This window comes from Ursus maritimus, unplaced genomic scaffold (genome assembly GCF_017311325.1).
Source record: "Ursus maritimus isolate PB19 unplaced genomic scaffold, ASM1731132v1 scaffold_5, whole genome shotgun sequence".
Classification (NCBI taxonomy): domain Eukaryota; kingdom Metazoa; phylum Chordata; class Mammalia; order Carnivora; family Ursidae; genus Ursus; species Ursus maritimus.
The window spans coordinates 16,447,132-16,463,813 of record NW_024426663.1 but is presented as its reverse complement, the minus strand read 5'-3'; the positions used below and the strand labels follow the sequence as shown (position 1 = coordinate 16,463,813).

The following is a 16,682-nucleotide window of genomic DNA, read 5'->3' as shown; positions in this document are numbered from 1 at the left end:
CAGAAAATCATATTCTAAGAGAAAAGTCTCTCCTGCATACACAATCACAAAGATATACAAGCCTGTAGATGGTCTTTAATCACAGGCTACCACAGTGGTCAGTCAGCCAGTACCCAAAGATGACAATGTGGACTGAAGAAAAGAGTGCATTGAATTGAAGTCAGGAGAACCGAACTTTATTCCTGGCTCTGGATTTACTATATGGTCTTGGGTAAGTTACTTAAACTTCTGGGGTGACTGGGTGGCTCAGTCGGTTAAGCGTCTGCCTTCAGCTCAGGTCATGATCCCAGGATCCTGGAATCGAGTCCCGCATTGAGCTCCTCACTCAGCAGGGAGCTTGCTTCTCCCTCTGCCTGCCAATCCCCGTGCTCGTGCCTCTCTCTCTGGCAAATAAATAAATAAATAAATAAATAAAGTCTTTAAAAAACAAAACAAAACAAAGCTTCTCTGAGCCTTTATCTTTTATTTGTTTTATTTCATATGGAAAATGAGCTAATCAAAAAACTTTATGGCTAGAAGGACATCAAAGAACATGTGGATCTATACACAACTTCACAGATGAGGACAGTAAAGCAGAGAAACAGGACCATTCACAGGTGATTAGACTAAAACGGTTCCAACAGCTTTCACAGGTCCAACACTTCAAAATTTACTTAAAAGGACAAATCACTATGTCAAGTGTTTTGACATGTTAAGAAAAATACGTGAAAGGCAAAAAAGATAATCATCAAATTTAGGATGCTGATTATCTCTTCAAGAAGTCTTAAGGGAGGGTGCCTGGGTGGCTTAGTCAGTTAAGCACCTGCCTTCATCTCAGGTCATGATCCCAGGGTCCTGGGATTGAGTCCTGCATCAGGCTCCTTGCTCAGCAGGGAGCCTGCTTCTCCCTCTGCCTCTGCCATACCGCCACCCAGCTTGTGCTCTGTGGCTCTATCTTTGTCAAATAAATAAATAAAATCTTAAGAAAAAGAAGAAGAAGGAGAAGAAAAAGAAGTCTTAAGGGAATATGATCAGGAAGAGGTTCAATTACACTGGTAACATTTTATTTCTCAAATTGAGTCTGGAGTACAGGCCTGTTAATTTTTTTTTATATACCACATGTTGTCTGAAATACTTTCTAATCTTTTTTTAAGTAACCACTAAAACATCTTTAACCAAAAGCTGAATGAAATAAATGAAAACATTTCTCTGGAATATTAAAGGTCAATGGAAATACTGCATGGGTTTCGAAAATTCTCCTGCTGAGCTTAAAAGGTAAATATCACTATGATCCCCTAATATATGGAAAAAAAGAGTGCTAGGCTATAAATATTTGTATATATGTTTGAGTATACACACACACACACACACATATAAAACTATTTCCAATTTCCAGCTTAGTAAAATAGTAAAAGTACACAAACAGCACAAAACACAAAATGAATTCTATTATTAGTAGCATGATTAAGCCACTTAAGAATACTGAGGTACCTAATAATTTGTACTCTAAACATCTGCCTAAGAAAAATACTTTCAAGAATCACATCTGATAGCCTAGAGTTTAATCTTCAGGGTTCTTTGTTTGTTTATACTGAGACTGCAGTGATTTACCTAAAGTAACCAAAGGCCTTTCTAAACCTCTACATGGAAACTACCTGTAAAAACTAAGTGCCTCTGAAATCTCTGAAATTTTCCAACAAGAAAGTATAGGTCATTCAGCAAAATATATTTACTGTACACTACCATAAAAGCTATTTAATTGTTATCATTATGATGCAGATATATAATGGAAACAGATGTTCCTTTTTCCTTTCAGCAAAGCACAGGAAAAGCATAAACTTGCTGATATTGCAGGGACTACTATCATAGCACAATAGAGGAAAAAAAGACATTAGCACATGACAATATTAGTTTTTACTACACAACTAATTGCATAAAAAGTATAACGTGAGATCATTAAATCAATATAATTTTCAGCACTACAGACGGGAAACAAATAGATTTGTATAACCAGCCTATTTCACATCTGCAGTTGAGAAAATACTTCTAAGAGACTAAGTATATGCAAAATGCTGCCACTGCTTTCAGAAGACAAGGAAAGAGTGTTGTTCTGTTTTCTTTGCTCACGTAACATAAATTAGAATGCTGCTGTCTCTACAGAGAAATTTTTTAAACAGTACCAGTATAAACTGGAAGAACCTTTCTGGAAAACAATCTGGCAACCGATATCAAGAACCTTAAAAAACAGTCTATACCCTCATCCAAGTAAATTCTTTTGTAATAATGTATTGTAAGGAAATAACCAGAGGGATGAATAAGATTTATTTAAAATGTCATTCATCATAACTTTTTGTACAATAATGGAAAATTAGAAATCTAACTCTCCAATAGCAGAACAATTAAAATATACATGTTAAAGCATTAAACAGTCAATATAAATGACTTTAATAATTTTAATTATAGAGGAAATTTTTCACTGTATAACGCCAACTGAAAAAAGCAGGATACAAAGTGGTATCTAGCTATATATGTATAAATAAAACATGTAAATGCTTGGGGGAAAAAGGTTTAGAGAAAATATACAAAATGTCATTTTTAACTTTTGCAAATTATTATGAGCAAATACCAGGCTTTTAATCACAAAGTTATATTTTCTTCAAACAATTAAACAATTCTCTTTCTATGCTCGAATACTCTATGTCCTCGTCCAAAGTTTCTAAAAATTATTTGCAACAAATAATCGTATAAATATTTATAAGTAAATTGACTTAAAGTTATGTTGCCATATTATTTGATCCTAAAATCTCGCATACAAAGAAAAGTGTTTGTCAATCACATAAACACCACATTTTTTCCTGAGTTAAACAAGATACTTATAAATTTGAGAAAGTTTTTATGGTACAAATATTATAAATGCTTACTTAGGAACTATTAATATGATGTGTTTTAAGTTACCAAGTCAAGAAATTTTTTAATCACGCAACTAATGAATCATCGAACTTTACATCAAAAACCAGGGATGTACTGTATGGTGACTAACATAATATAATAAAAAAATATTTAAAAAAAAGAAAAAGAAATTTTTCAATTAAAACTATTTCTAAACCAGATAAAGTAGCCTATTAATTGCTCTTCCCAATATGCCAATAAAAAGTTTGCCAAAGTTCTTATTAGGATTCCTGGTTTCATGATTCTATTTTTACAAAAAGGAGCTGATTTGTCTTAGGCTATTACTGTCTATTACTTCTACAAGTCTTGAGGAAAGGTGGGAAGCAGCAAATTCTGGCAATCTGCCTAAAGAGAAATCAATGAAACAAATTAATCCTTCGCAGGCTGCAATGACACAGTAATCCATCATTCAGAGCTGCTTTTATATACCAAATCAGAGAGCAGAGGAAAGAGCCCTGGGGGACATCACAGACAACAACTTACACCAACACTGGGAAAATACTGAGGAATCAGTTTATTTAAAGAGGATAGATTTCAGTTGATTGCCTATTTCGTCAAATAAAGATTTTTTCTTTCACAGCATAGTGAACCCAAGGTCCAATGACTTTATCTTCAGAATTCAGTACCACAAATATGCTGGCTGACATCAAAAGGGATGAATGTTTTTAAATAATTAGCATCATTAATCAGTATAAACAAATACCTGGCTAGAGTAATATTACTTTTTCCATTAAAATTCCAGGTGTTAAACAAATTCATTGTTTTCAGTAGGGACTAACTCTAAAATTCAGCCACTAATCTACAACTTAATTGACCAATTCCTGGCAAACCGCATATGAAGTATTTTTTTTTCACACATAAAATGTAACCATTCACAATATGCTTAACTTTCTAAGTACTCTTAAGTTTAAAGACTTGAAATTTTTAATTTCATCTCTAGCCACATAAGTTCCAACAGCAAATCAGATTATAAATAACTTGTTTTGAAATAATAAACAGTTCTTTAGCTTTTAATATCATCGACAATGCTGAAAGATAAAATCAAAATTTGTTTTTAAAAAATAAACCTATCAATGTAGAGCAATACATTCACACTGAGTATATTTATTTACACACACAAAAGAACATCTAAATTTATTCATGCCTATGTAGAAACTTACACACCTGAGTATGTCTTACTAGAGTAATATACTCTGAGTGGAATTATACTTCCTAAACGGAAACTAAGGACAAGAACGATAAAGGCACAGTATTTTACTATTGTTAAACATGTATCATTTTTGTGGTTAAATGTGAGATGTGAAAGAAAAGAATTTCCAAGAAGTAAACAAAACAAAACAAAAAACCTGTCACGATGGTCCCTGAAATGTTAAAACCCAGAATATCTAATCACAGATGCAAAATAGAAAAAGGTTAAATAAATGCTACCTCGTCAATTTTTGAGTGGCATCTTCGATTCTGCAGTCCACGGCCATATGATTGCAATTCCTGGCCATGCTGATACATTTTTAATTCAATACATGGATCTAGTATTTATTGATTTAATAAGGTTAGGGTATTACATTGTTGCTGCTACTGATGAACTGTCAGCAATTCAATCTAGTAAAATCTTACAAAGGAATATATATTTTAAGGGAGAGAGACAATAGCTATGTAAATGTAATCCCTTCACTACGTATGATAGTGGCAAGAGCAAAGCCCCTTCTTTCCCAGACTGCTTTGAGCTCCAGACATTTGCTTTTACTAAAGATGTTGGCCACCAACTGATTGAGGTTACAGTGAAGAGACTGCAGCAAAGCTTTGCAGGTACACCTTCAAAATTAGGGAAAGCAATGATTTATCTCCCAATTTCCACCCTCTGGCTTCTCCTCATAGGTTCTGAGGCATGTACACACGCAAGAACATAGACATGCACACACACACACACACACACACACACCCAAAGACCTGAGCCCTTACCTTGCCACCTAACAGGCTTTAAAGGAGCCTTCAGTGATTTCTCTCTCTGGACCCTAACACTGTCCACAGCTTCAATAGCAGGCAGGTATACATAAAAGAAGGGAGAAAACTCACTTTCTCAAAAGCAACTCTGCCAAAATACAACCAAAGAAGACAGGCTTTAAAGCTATGTGAAAGTAAGGAGGTATTACAGGATCCAGAATCTGAAAAGGGGAGAAAAATCCACCAAAGTTGCTGAAACACTTGGGGACCATTAGAAAGCTTTCTGCACTGCTGTGCTACCCTGCTTGTGGGCTTATTTTTCCAATGTAGACACCTGGGAAGCATGTTGTCCTCCAGCTTTTCCCTGACTTTGAAGAAATGGATAATCTAAGGAGTGGTACTGCTGCTGGGGTCAGTAAAACTATGCTAATTGGTGAACCTAATTGCTTCAAGCAGTCCTGCCTTTAAACAGGGAGAGCAGAGTTGATGGAGTCAGTCTGTTCCTAATAAAATGAAGAAGCACTGAATTAAATTCCCAAGGAAGGCACTATAAAAGTTTCCACAGTGTAACCAAATGACTTCACCTATGCTATTACCCCTAAGATGACATCTTTGAAAGAAAGCAGAGCCCAGTCAGGCTCCATATTCATAAATTGGCTGAGCTTAGGCCAGTGAATCTGGATTGATTTAAAAAGGCTTTTTCATCCTTCCAATCAAATGAAGTCACTGTTAATTAGATACTTTCTGTTAACAACGTCACTCTTCTCCACATTACCTGCTCACACTCGCTGCGCCTCTAGTGCAACATCTGGAGCAATCAGTCCTCACAAGTTTGGCTGGAGGATGGTGGTATTTCCGTTTCTCAATCCCTGTCTGAAGGAACATACTATTCAGTGTACTGACGGCAAGATACAGACCAACTCTCTAATTTGTGAGATTATAAAACAATCTCTGGGAAAACTCTCCAGATACCGTCCCCCAAAATATTTTTTTATGAACTGCGCAACAGTTTTTCTGTGCAGTTCCCGCCTTGTAGAAAGATGTTTTCAAAAACGCCAAAGGCCACAAAGTTAACTCCCACTGACTTTTCAGCTTTTTAAGACCGAGCTCCTCCTGAAACTGGAAAACCAGGTTCGAGGTTTCCTAGCCGCGCCCTACGCCTTGCTCTTTACCCCTCTCAGCCCAACACCTGAAGAGGGACTAGGTGCCCAAGGGAGGGCCAAGAGTCAGCTCCGAAGCACCGGAACACCGCAAAGGCTCAGAGCGCTCTAGCCAGGCAGGGGCAAAAAAAGCGTAATGGGGACGACTGCAAAGGCGGTCTCTTTCGACGGTGTGTCTCTGAACATCACAAAGTTGGGCCAAAATCCGGCTCACACTCCCTCTGGGCCATACCAAGGAAGTTTGCTGCACCGACCCCGGGCCACAAACTGCCAGCGCCCACCGAGGGCGTGGCCCCGGGGTTCCGCAGCGTGAGCCACTCGCCGGCGGAGCCTGGTTTCCTTCTTAAATCTTACCCCGCACAGGCCCAGGACTTTGTTGCTCCGGTCAACTCCCGGGGTAGGGACCTTCAGCACCGGCGAGAGCGCGACCCTTGCCCCTACCCGGCGAGGTCCCGGTGCGCGGATCCCACAGCCCGGGACCCTCACCGCGCGGAGCGACTCGCTTGCGTCGAGCGCCCGGAAGCCAACCCTGCGAGCGAGGCTTCGTGCCCGGATGTGGGCCTCGCTTCCGGGAACCGCTCCGGCCGGGGCCGTCGTCAGGGCCAGGGATCCCGGGCTTTCGAAGGAAGCAGTGGGAGGGGCCCCGGGGGCCTAGAAGGGAGCCTGGTTCGCAGAGTGCAGGATTCTTTAGCAAGGGAGCGCCCTTGTGGGGTGAGAAATGTGAGGAGACACGCCGGACTAAGGGCCCTTGACTGAGACGCCAATGGTGCGGACTTGGGCCAGATGTCTCCTGGCCGCCCTCAGGGCCCACCTCGCTCAGGGCCCACGCTGATCCCAGGGCTTGGGCTGACAAGAGGCTGCCACAGGCAGTTCAGAACCCTGGCAGTGCAGAGGCAGCAGGCCTTCAGGAAAGCCTCAGGGACCTGCCTCCAGGTCCCGGACTTCTTCCTGGGCAGGGAGCTCCTGAGCGAGAGTCGCCGGCCAGGGCGTGAACCTGCACCTGGGACCCTGTCCCTGACTCTGAGGCGCCCAATTGGGGATCTTGGAGACCACGGCCTTGGAGTCCAACCCTGCTAAGGAAGACGGAGGGGCAAGGCTGGGGGGGTCGACAGCCAAGCGACAGTGAGCCTTGATTCCCTAGACATCACAGGGGGCAGAACCACACTAGATGAGGTTAGACAGTCACGGTGGAAGGACAGACCCATGCCGAGGCAGGCACACTCTGGGAGCTGGGACTCTTAATTACATTTCTTCAAGTCTTTGACCCCAAAGCTTCCCCCGTGACAACGTATGCCTTCTCCGCAAGAGGGTTTGGGGAAATTAACTTTCCTGGGACTCTTTCATCCCTGGTATGTGGGCTCAGGGAAGAAGGCAGACAATAGCAGCAGCCGAAACACCTGCGATCTCTCAATATAATAAAATCTGAACAATGATTGGAGTTGTTTCTCCTTCCGGTTCCAGAGGGAGCTCAAACCTGAAGCATCAAGGTTATCCTCCAAAGGGTAAAACACGATACTTGCAAAATCTGCTAGGGACACAACCGCCCGCACCTGAAGGTCGTTGCCCCTCGCAAACGGAAAAGGCGATCTGGATTTTTTGTTTTTTTCATTTTAGTGCCTGAGGGAACCTAAGTTGGGGGCTTGCTCAGTGTAATACAATCCTTTGACCCTCTGGAGACTAAACTAGAACTGAGCAAAGAGAAAACAGGCGAGAGAAAGGCAAGGTGCTGAGGAGAGAGTGAGTGGTGGGCAGAAAGTCTGGGAAAGGTGGTGCGCAAGAGCTGCTCTGACCCGGCGGCGGGGCCCAGAGCTGCTAAATCCCGGGATGCCCGGCCCCAGGGCTCTGGGCAAACCAGGCAAAAATATGGCCACGTGCTTTGGCTCTGCGTTTTGGGGCGACACGCGCACACACAGCGGCACTTGTCTTTCTCTCCTGGTTGGGGTCCCTCTGAGGTTGTTCAGACAGAGGAACCCCGCGAGTTCCCGCCGAGCCCGGCCACTTGACCACTTCGCTCATGCTGGACGAGGGGTAACTCTAGCGAGGGCAGAACAAACTGCTTGCCGCATGGGGACCCAGTCCCGCGCAGAGAAAGGGCTGATAGAGTGATAGAGCCCAGGGAGGAGCAGCCGCTCCCCAACACCGTCCGCCTCCCCCGCCCTTCAGTCCGTCACTTGTCATCCCGAGCTCTCCCGGGTCCTCTCCCGGTCACTTCCCGCTCTCCGGGGCCACGCAACAACCCCTTAACAGCCCAAGCTGCGCGCCCTGGTGGCTCCCAGGTGCCCCAGCCCTGAGAGCCAGGGCTCACCCCTTAAGCCTCTAAATACAAACGGCAGGAGCGGCGCTTTTCCTGCATCCAGATCCTCGTCTTATACTCCCACCTAGCAATGACTCGCCGATGTTTGCGGTGGTTGTTGTTCTTTTAAAAGCATATTAAAGGATCATTGGCGTCTCCCCGTCAAGTCATTACGCCTCTATCCCCATCAATTAACAACACCTCCAAGGGCTGCTTTTAAGAATCAAATTGAGCTGCAAAAGTAGGTATACTGTTTCAGGCAGATGTTGTCATCTCCCGCAGAGATAAACGGCCGGCAGGGCCAGCCCCGCAGCTTCAGCAACTGCCCGCGCAGCGCTGGACCAGGCTCAGCACTCGCAGCTGCGGGACTGGAAGGGAGGTCCCCACCCTACGTCGCGCTAGTGCGCCTGGAGCCTGGAAGAACCCGGAGGGCCCTAGCTCTCGGACCTCAAGCATTGGCGTGTCAGGGGCAAGTGTTTCCAGAGTTGTGCCAGGGAAAACGCCAAAAAAACGAGCCATGCGTTTTTGCGCAGAGAAGTAGAGTGGAGAATGTTCGCAAAGCCCGAGCTCCCCGCCAGAAGAGGGGCGTGGAAGACAAGAGGACAAAGTAATGAGTTTGGCTGGCAGCCCTCCTCCAGCAAACCTCACCTCCTCTTCCCGCCACTGTAGCCTCCTTCATCCTTGCGGCGGCAGACCCCCAGAATCCCAGACCCCCTTGCGGAGGAAGGCGCAGAGTTGTATAGGGATGCTGGATATGGAACTAGGGAATCCGGGACAGAAACGTCGCATTTAGGACAAAGGGGTTCACTAGGGACCGCCGCGGGCTTCCGCAAAGACATGTCTTTCCACTCTTTCTCATTCCCCATCACTCCCTAGGACTTGGGGCAAGGCTGTCGCGTGGAGCTGGGAGGCCCCGAGGGCTAAGGTTAGGAGGGAATAGGGGACGTGGCCCTCACTGCAGTTAACAGGGCTTTCCTCCCGACAGTGACCACAATAAATTTAGCCAAGGCTAAAGGAGATTAATTTCCCAGCATAATCCAATTAAAAGATTTCTAAAGTAATCTTTCGCGAAAGTGAAAAAAAAAGTGCGCAGCGAAAGAGGGGACTGGTTTTGATGACAGTGATTTATAACCTCAGCACAGCTGCGCTGGTCCCTCGCTCTCACGCACGCGATTTGACCAGAACATCCCGTCGGTGCCTCTAGTCCAAACCCTCGCCTTTCTGAAAGACAGCCATCCATCACCCCAACCTGGGCTGGGGTTGCTTACAAGCACCATAGACTTTTTTAAGTGCTATTAGATTTATGGTCTCTTTTTCGACGCCCATCCAGAGTAATTAGCACATATGTTCTAAATAGATGATAGTTTTGTGAGCAATAAAGCAATTACCCATCGTTGGAGCTGACAGTTCCTCCAACTAAACTCCAACCAGCAGCTAATTGGAAAAGTCATTTCAGTTCCATTGTCTGCAATTAGTCCTGCTAAACTACTACACCCCAACTAGCTGGTTTGAGGTTAATTTATTCAGTGTTGTATTTGCAGGAACGAAGCATTGGCACGAAGAGACTTGCCTTTTGCCCCTCCAGACTGCGCCCTGGAACTAGAAAAGCAGGTGGGAGTGAGAGGCCAATATTTTGGGGCCGGTATGATTCCCAGGGGAGGGAGTGCCTGGCTGCCTCAGCTTCAAGGTCAGTGTCCAGCTCGCTGAATGCGGCAGACAGAAAAAGCCATTGTTTCTGCTACTGGGCAGTAAGCGAAAGAAACTGCTCAGTGTGTGCTACCAAAACCTTGGTTAAAAGTAGGCACAGAAGAGGTGACTAGGTCCTGAGCTCACCTTTCCTCCCGCACACTCAGTCCTGACCCTGAGCCACCAAACTGTCCCTAACGGATAAATGTGGACTCAAATCCACCAAAACAGCAAAATTCTGAGTCCTCACTGGGGAGAGGGAGCCTCCAATTCTTGGAGTAGTTCGGAGAAAGAAAAGACTAGAAAAGTCAGGAAGCCCTGCCCCTGCCTTCAGCCTCTCTGAACAGGAAATCACTTCACCCTTGATACTGGGGTTTGTCCTTGACTCTTTCCTTTCTTTCTTTCTTTTTTTTTCTTTCCTTTTCCTTTTCTTTCCTACTTTTTTCTTCTTTCCTTTCTAAAGTTAAGCCCAATGAATCCAATACTTGTGCACAGTGAGTGGAAAAAATGTGTTAAACGTCGGTTTGACGCCCCACCGGAGCTTCCAAATATCCAGCGGCTGGGATTCTTCTACTTAATTTAATCTTTATTAGACAGGGCGGCTCCTAACCTCCTATTCACCAGGAAACGGATCTGTTGGGGTTCAGAATTGAGGACTGTCAGGAGAGGAGTTAAAGAGGGATTAATCCTCTCCCTCCCAACCTCGAACTTTGGAACTTCGATCTCCTGTAGGCTGGGGTAGAGAGGAGGGGTTCAAGGTCCCAGCCCTGACAGCCAAGGGTCTCTGCAATCTGGAGCAGCGGGCAGGGAGGCTGGCAGGTTGAGAGGGGAACTTGTAGCCCCGGTAACCATGTATTCCTCTACAGGAATTTACAGCAAAGTGACCCAGGCTCTGGGAGAAATGGGAATCTTACTTAAAAGAACATGGGGGTATGGGGGAGTGTGGAGAGCTTCTTAGGAGGTAAAGCCCAGTGCTTTCAGTCCTAGAAATCAAATGTCTTTTTCTGGATAGCCATTTATACTTCAGCTATGGACTATTTCTCCTTTTTAAAGTAAATATAATGCTTAAGGAAGACAACTTAAGTGGTCTTTCAGTTAGCATATGAAACTTAACTAGAATAATTCTAATTTCAAAACAAATTGTAATCAGTTGCTCAGCCTCAAGGTTTAGAGGTATCAGGCTCTTGTTTTCCACCTATTTATTGTGTTTTAACCAACTTAATTCCAAGAAAGACCAAAAAGAAAAAATACTGGGGAGAAATTGAAAGTAATGGTCTCGCTTTACCCCATCACCTCTCACCTGTAACACAACCTCTACCCTCTGAAAAGAAATCCTCCCACTAGTGTGACTTCCAGTTGAAAACAGAAAGGAAATAACATGTTTTCACTAAAAAGCTGTCCATCGTGCTCTCAATTTTTTGCTTTCTTTGGGGGGGACTTAAATATGACATCTCAGAGAGCGAGGGCAAGAAAAAGCTGAAGGAAGAGTCAGCTGAAAGTATCACCAGGACTTGGTAGAAAATCCTCATGTGGGTGTGTGTGAAGGCAAAATAATCCACCAAAACCCTGCCCCCAGAGTGTAGAAGAAACTTTTATGTTCATATCATGCACTCTGAAAAATCTTCAAGCACACGTGTGCAGAAATATAGTCCGACGCAAGCTCAGCTAGCTATCCACACACATGTATTCCCTCCTGGAGTAAAGACATTTCATTGCTCCCATAGTTTCTTTCCATTAAGAGCGATTAAATGATGTCTATTCAAAGTTGCTGATCCAGAGAGAAAATAAGAGCAGATAAAAGGAGATTTCAAGTGACCTCCTCGTCCCTTTCACACCAACCTGAGCCCTAGAATAGCCAAGGATCAACTAACACAAAAGCCCTTTCCTTTTTCTTTTCAGCTTCAGAAGATTCCCTGCAAAGGGTTAACAATAAAATAGAACTATCCTCAAGTTTTGTTAGATCATGCTTTTGGAATACTTTATTAACTCCTCCCATAGTTGGGCTAGGTTTATTATTCACCTCTGAAACAGGTAAATAAAATATACACAGTATAACAGAGGGCGTAATTATTTACTGCTCCATGTGGTTTGTATAAGTGGTGTGTACTATGCTCATACTTTTTCATTTAAACTTTACCTAACCTGCCCCTCACTGACGGAGGACACTGTAATAAACATATCTTTCCACTGACAATTTAGATGGAAATGTTAGCTTTATTATTTAGATCAACCTTCTGATAGGTAAATACTACAGTAATATGACCATAGTTACCAACAGATCTGCTGGCTTTGTGAGTCAATACTTTTTCACTAGTTTATTTTATAGGCCATTAAGAAAGTGACATTAAAGAATTAAACATATTTGAGCAGACTTTAATCAGTTAATGTCCAACTCAGATCTACCCTGATGGGCTAATCCTGCAGTAAAAGAAATAGGTGCCTTGACAGGTAACTATTAAGAGAAATTATTATATGGTTTAGTGGATTGTATTGTCAGGGAACTTTAACAAGCTTCAAAGTCATTTCAAAATTCCAACTTTTCATCCAAACCCAACCGATTTTCCCCCAGGAGAAAGAACCACGCAGTTATTCTTCACTCTAGTCCAGGATTTAAAATAAAGAAATACACTCTGCTGCATAAAAGTCTCCAGTTCTTTCCTTCTTTTGCATAAATGCATTTAGATAGCTAAGGCTTGATTTTTACGAAAAGTAAATATTTGGCCTTGGCTTCGCTAGTGTGCTAGGAATGATTGTCACTTTTCCTCCGATAAAAGGCTTGGATTTGCATCCAAAGGTCAGCACTTGCTCTCCTGCCATCCTCCCGTGGCTACTCCCGGCCCTCTCACTGGAGGCCCAAACAGAAAGGAGAACTGCTTCCCTTATCTCTCGTTCCAAAACACATGCTTTAAATGGCTAGTTTGTGGTAGAAAACTAAACCATTTTCTAAGGTAAAGCACTTATCTCTGGGCGCTTTGACCCAAAGGTGACAAAGAAAAAATGCCCAGGCTACAGAGTGACAGTGAATACACAAGCCTACTGATCCGTGGTTCAACTCCAGGGGCAGACTAAGAGCAGGCGGTCCAGCAGAAGCCCAGCTCCCAATTTGGCCTTTCCATCCTTGTTTTCATTTTAACAAAGGCAGAACTTTTTACAAGTGGGCAGCCACAATGCAGATTGAGTTCAGTCTTGTGAGGAGGGATTTCTGACATAGGCAGGGGTTTTTGTTTGGATTTTCATTTTGACTTCTTAATAATCATGAAACATTGGGCAGGCATTCCTGGTCTCTCTCTACCCTCTTCTTCAAAGTATCATTCTGAAGACCATTTTAAATATATCTTCTTCAACTGTGTTCTTCCTGGCCTTAATCTCATGCCAAGGGAGACTAATTGATTCGGCACCTTTAAAACAAGCTCTTTGGGAAAGGTCTGCAGTAAGTAGCAGAAGAACTGACCTTTCTCCCAATGATTGCAGGCATGTTCATCTCTCCAGATGGGTGTGATAAAACAGGGTTATTTCTGTTCTCTGGTCTCTCTAAACAGAAAAATATCACTTTTAACCATTTAGGGGGTAGGAAAAGGTATAGGAGATAACTTTCTACACATATCTGGTCATTTGTAGGGTCTCATCACCCTTGAACTAGATGCAGAAAATGTTTTTGCAAGGCCACCTTTGTTTAGTGTGATTTACCAAAAAGTCAAAATGAATGATCTGGTGGGTTTTGGAAGAGCAAAATACCAATAACAAAAAGGTCATAGGATTAAGGAAGAATGATTCCGCCTTCCTGGAAAGAAAGATTTGGGGTAGGACAATGTTAATCAACTAATAAATCTGCCTAGATCCAGATTCAGGGGCCAGGAATACGAGTCAATACAATATATTCAGCTACCAATCTCTGCTTCTCTCTTTCTCCCACCAGGTCATAACTGTTTACTGGCTATCCAGCTGGGAGAGATCAAGTGTTATGTGGAAGATCTTTTCAAAAGTAAGGCTGAGGGTCACCTGGGTTACTCAGTCGGTTCAACGTCTACCTTGGGCTCAGGTCATGATCCCAGAGTCCTGGATCGAGCCCCTCATCTGGCTCCCTGCCTGGCTGGGAGCCTGCTTCTCTCTCTGCTCCCCCCATGCTCGTGCTCTCTCTCTCTCTCTCTCTCTCTCTCTCTCTCTCTCTCTCCCTCTCTCTCTGTCTCTAATAAATAAATAAAATCTTAAAAAAAAAAAAAAAAAGGAAGGCTGAGCCATGATGCTAGTAAACCACAATGGAAATTGTAAGCTGGATTCCTCTTTCCCAAGCAGAGGGGTAACTTCTCATCATCTCTTAGGGGAACCACACTGGACACTGTGTGCATTGAATGGGGCTGTGGGGATCAGACTACCAGAGGAAGGCTTCAGAAAGGAAATTGGGGAGTCTTACCCTGGTGAGCCTTTTCCCATCACTGGACGGGCCTCACCAGGAGAGAGAGACCTTGGACAGGACCCAGTATATACGGCCACTGGGCTGGCAGTCTCAAGTAGGGTATTGAGGTAAGGGCCACAATGGGTCTATGTCCAAGAGCCATGTGCACATGCTGAGACCTAAAGGCAACCAAGGTGAAGGGCTGGAGTGAGAGAAGAGGAAAAGAGATCTGGAGGAGTATAATAAGGGTGGATATTGCAACCGTGTTTTCTTCTCCAGCAGCTGAGTGTGCCTGGATACTTGGGTGGAATGTCAGTTGGGGGACCTACGTGCTCCCACAAAATATGATTTTTCTGTTCCACCCAACAACAGATATCTTATGTCCTGGTTGAGTGTGGGGTGCGTAAGGCCCCAGGACCAGTGTGCCAAGTTAAACCAGTAACAAAGGACAGCCTCACAGAGAGAAAGCAGAGCTGCCCAGGACCTGAGCTGACCCCTAGTCGCTCCATGGAAGCCATTTTGCTAGGGCTGAGGCTGTGAGCACAAGTGGAGGCACACCCAACAGAGTACACAAGCGCGGTAGGGAACACAAGGTCGGTAAGAACAGAGCCCTGAATGCCGCTTGGGCTAGACGAGTCCCAGAGGAGCACAGCACTTTTCCTCGAAAAACCTCGGTTTCTTCCTGCCTGCCCCCTCTTGAGACAGAAATGTAGCACCAGGACCGGCAGAAGGGCGATCTGTCCCCTGCTCCGAAAAACCGAGTTTCCACTGCTACCACCACCAACAGCCCCCATCTTTGGGACAAGGGCCAGGTACTGCACCCCTTCTTTCCTTCCCTTCTGGAGGAGCGGGTGGCTTCGCCTGAAGCCTCGAGGGCCCCAACTGTCCCCAACCCCAGGGTCTCTTTCAAATTTGGAAGCTCAAGGTGGTGGCTAGCGGAAAGAGCCCACAGTGAGGGCGAATAGGTTCCGCCGCGCCCGGGAAGTCTCGGCTCGTCCTCGCGCCCTGCCTTTCTTCTTGCCTGCGTGGCCCGACCGAGGCCAACCTTGCCCGGCTAGCTGAATCTCTAGACCATCTAGCCCCGGGGCGCGGCCCCCGGCGTCGACTACCCCCGCCCCCTGCGCCAGCCCTGCGCGCCCTCTGACGCAAACGCGCGCCCCTGCCCAGTGCAGAGGAAAGCGCTCTTGTAGGTTTTAATTGAGGCTCTTCCTTTCACACACACCCCCTCCGTCCCCACCCCTGGGAGGTGACCCCTCCCCGCCCGAGCCCTCGCGCTACAGCGCGAGGAGTATGGCTGGGCTGTGGGGCTGGGGATCTGATGCTCTGTCGCCGCAGCTGCCGCCGCGGGTTCTCCACTAGGGAGAGCGGCTTGGTGTCCCTTTTAATCCGCTGACACTATCGCCCACATCAGAGGCAGCCATCGATCGCGTTACATTAGGGGATCCCGTTACACACGGCGCCCGCAGGTGGGCGGCGGGAGCCGAGTTCGTCAGGCTCTGGCCGGAGCCAGGCAAGGCGCGGGTAACAAGGCCAGCCCAGCCAGACTCGGCAACCGGTTCCACCGCCTTTCAGGCTCTGCACCAGCGGGACCACGGCACGGGTGTTAAACTGCCGCCCCCCTCCTCTGCCACAGGGCTGGAGGCCCAGCATCCATCGCCCACTGGTTGGGGTGGGGGTAGGGGGTTGAGGGTGGGGGTGGGGAGACCTGTTTTGAATTTGGACTGACGCTTGGCTGGCACGATCCTCAGCTCCAGGAGGGCGCGGCGGCCGCGGTCCCGGCCTCCGCGCGGTGGCGGGACAGAAGCCGGGTGAGGGTAGTTCCTGAGCAGGCCCCGCGGAAAGTTCTCCTCATCCCGCCCTGGTTGCCTGGACTCCGACCCTGGCCTCCAGAGGCCAAGAAAGCCAACCTCCCGACCTGTCCGCTTTGCCAGCCCCGAGTTCAAAAGAAACGATAATCATTGCGTTACTTGCCTGGTGGGGAAGGACTTGGCCAAATCTCGCTTCTGGTGCCCACGACTCACGGTCCAGGTTCCGAGGGTGGCTGGGCCCGCAGACCCGGCGTCCATTGGGCCTCCGGTTCCCTGGCGCTCGCTTTCGCCTCCTCACGCCGTCTCTCTCCACGTTCTCTTTCCTTTTCCTTGTCTCCCTCTCTCTGCCTGCTTCCTCTGCCCTCGACTGCCTGCCTCTGTACTATACGGGGAGTAAAATTTAGAATTTATATATAGAAAGCTTGTTCTTTTTTCTCTTTTTAATCTTTTTTCTTTTTTCCTTTTTTTTTTTT

The 16,682-nt window shown here is 45.6% G+C and overlaps 1 long non-coding RNA gene across 3 annotated transcripts in view; it reads right to left on the bottom strand.

Moving 5' to 3' along the window:
* LOC103672171 overlaps window positions 1-16,682 on the bottom strand; it is a 140,934-nt gene that overhangs the window by 121,077 nt on the left and 3,175 nt on the right. For 2 of the 3 annotated variants that reach the window (XR_005832403.1, XR_005832402.1), the window contains exon 2: window positions 5,645-5,742. The exons of the other annotated variant lie outside the window; for it this stretch is intronic. This is a non-coding gene — a long non-coding RNA (uncharacterized LOC103672171). The remainder of the gene's footprint in view (window positions 1-5,644; window positions 5,743-16,682) is intronic. 3 annotated transcript variants of the gene reach the window in all.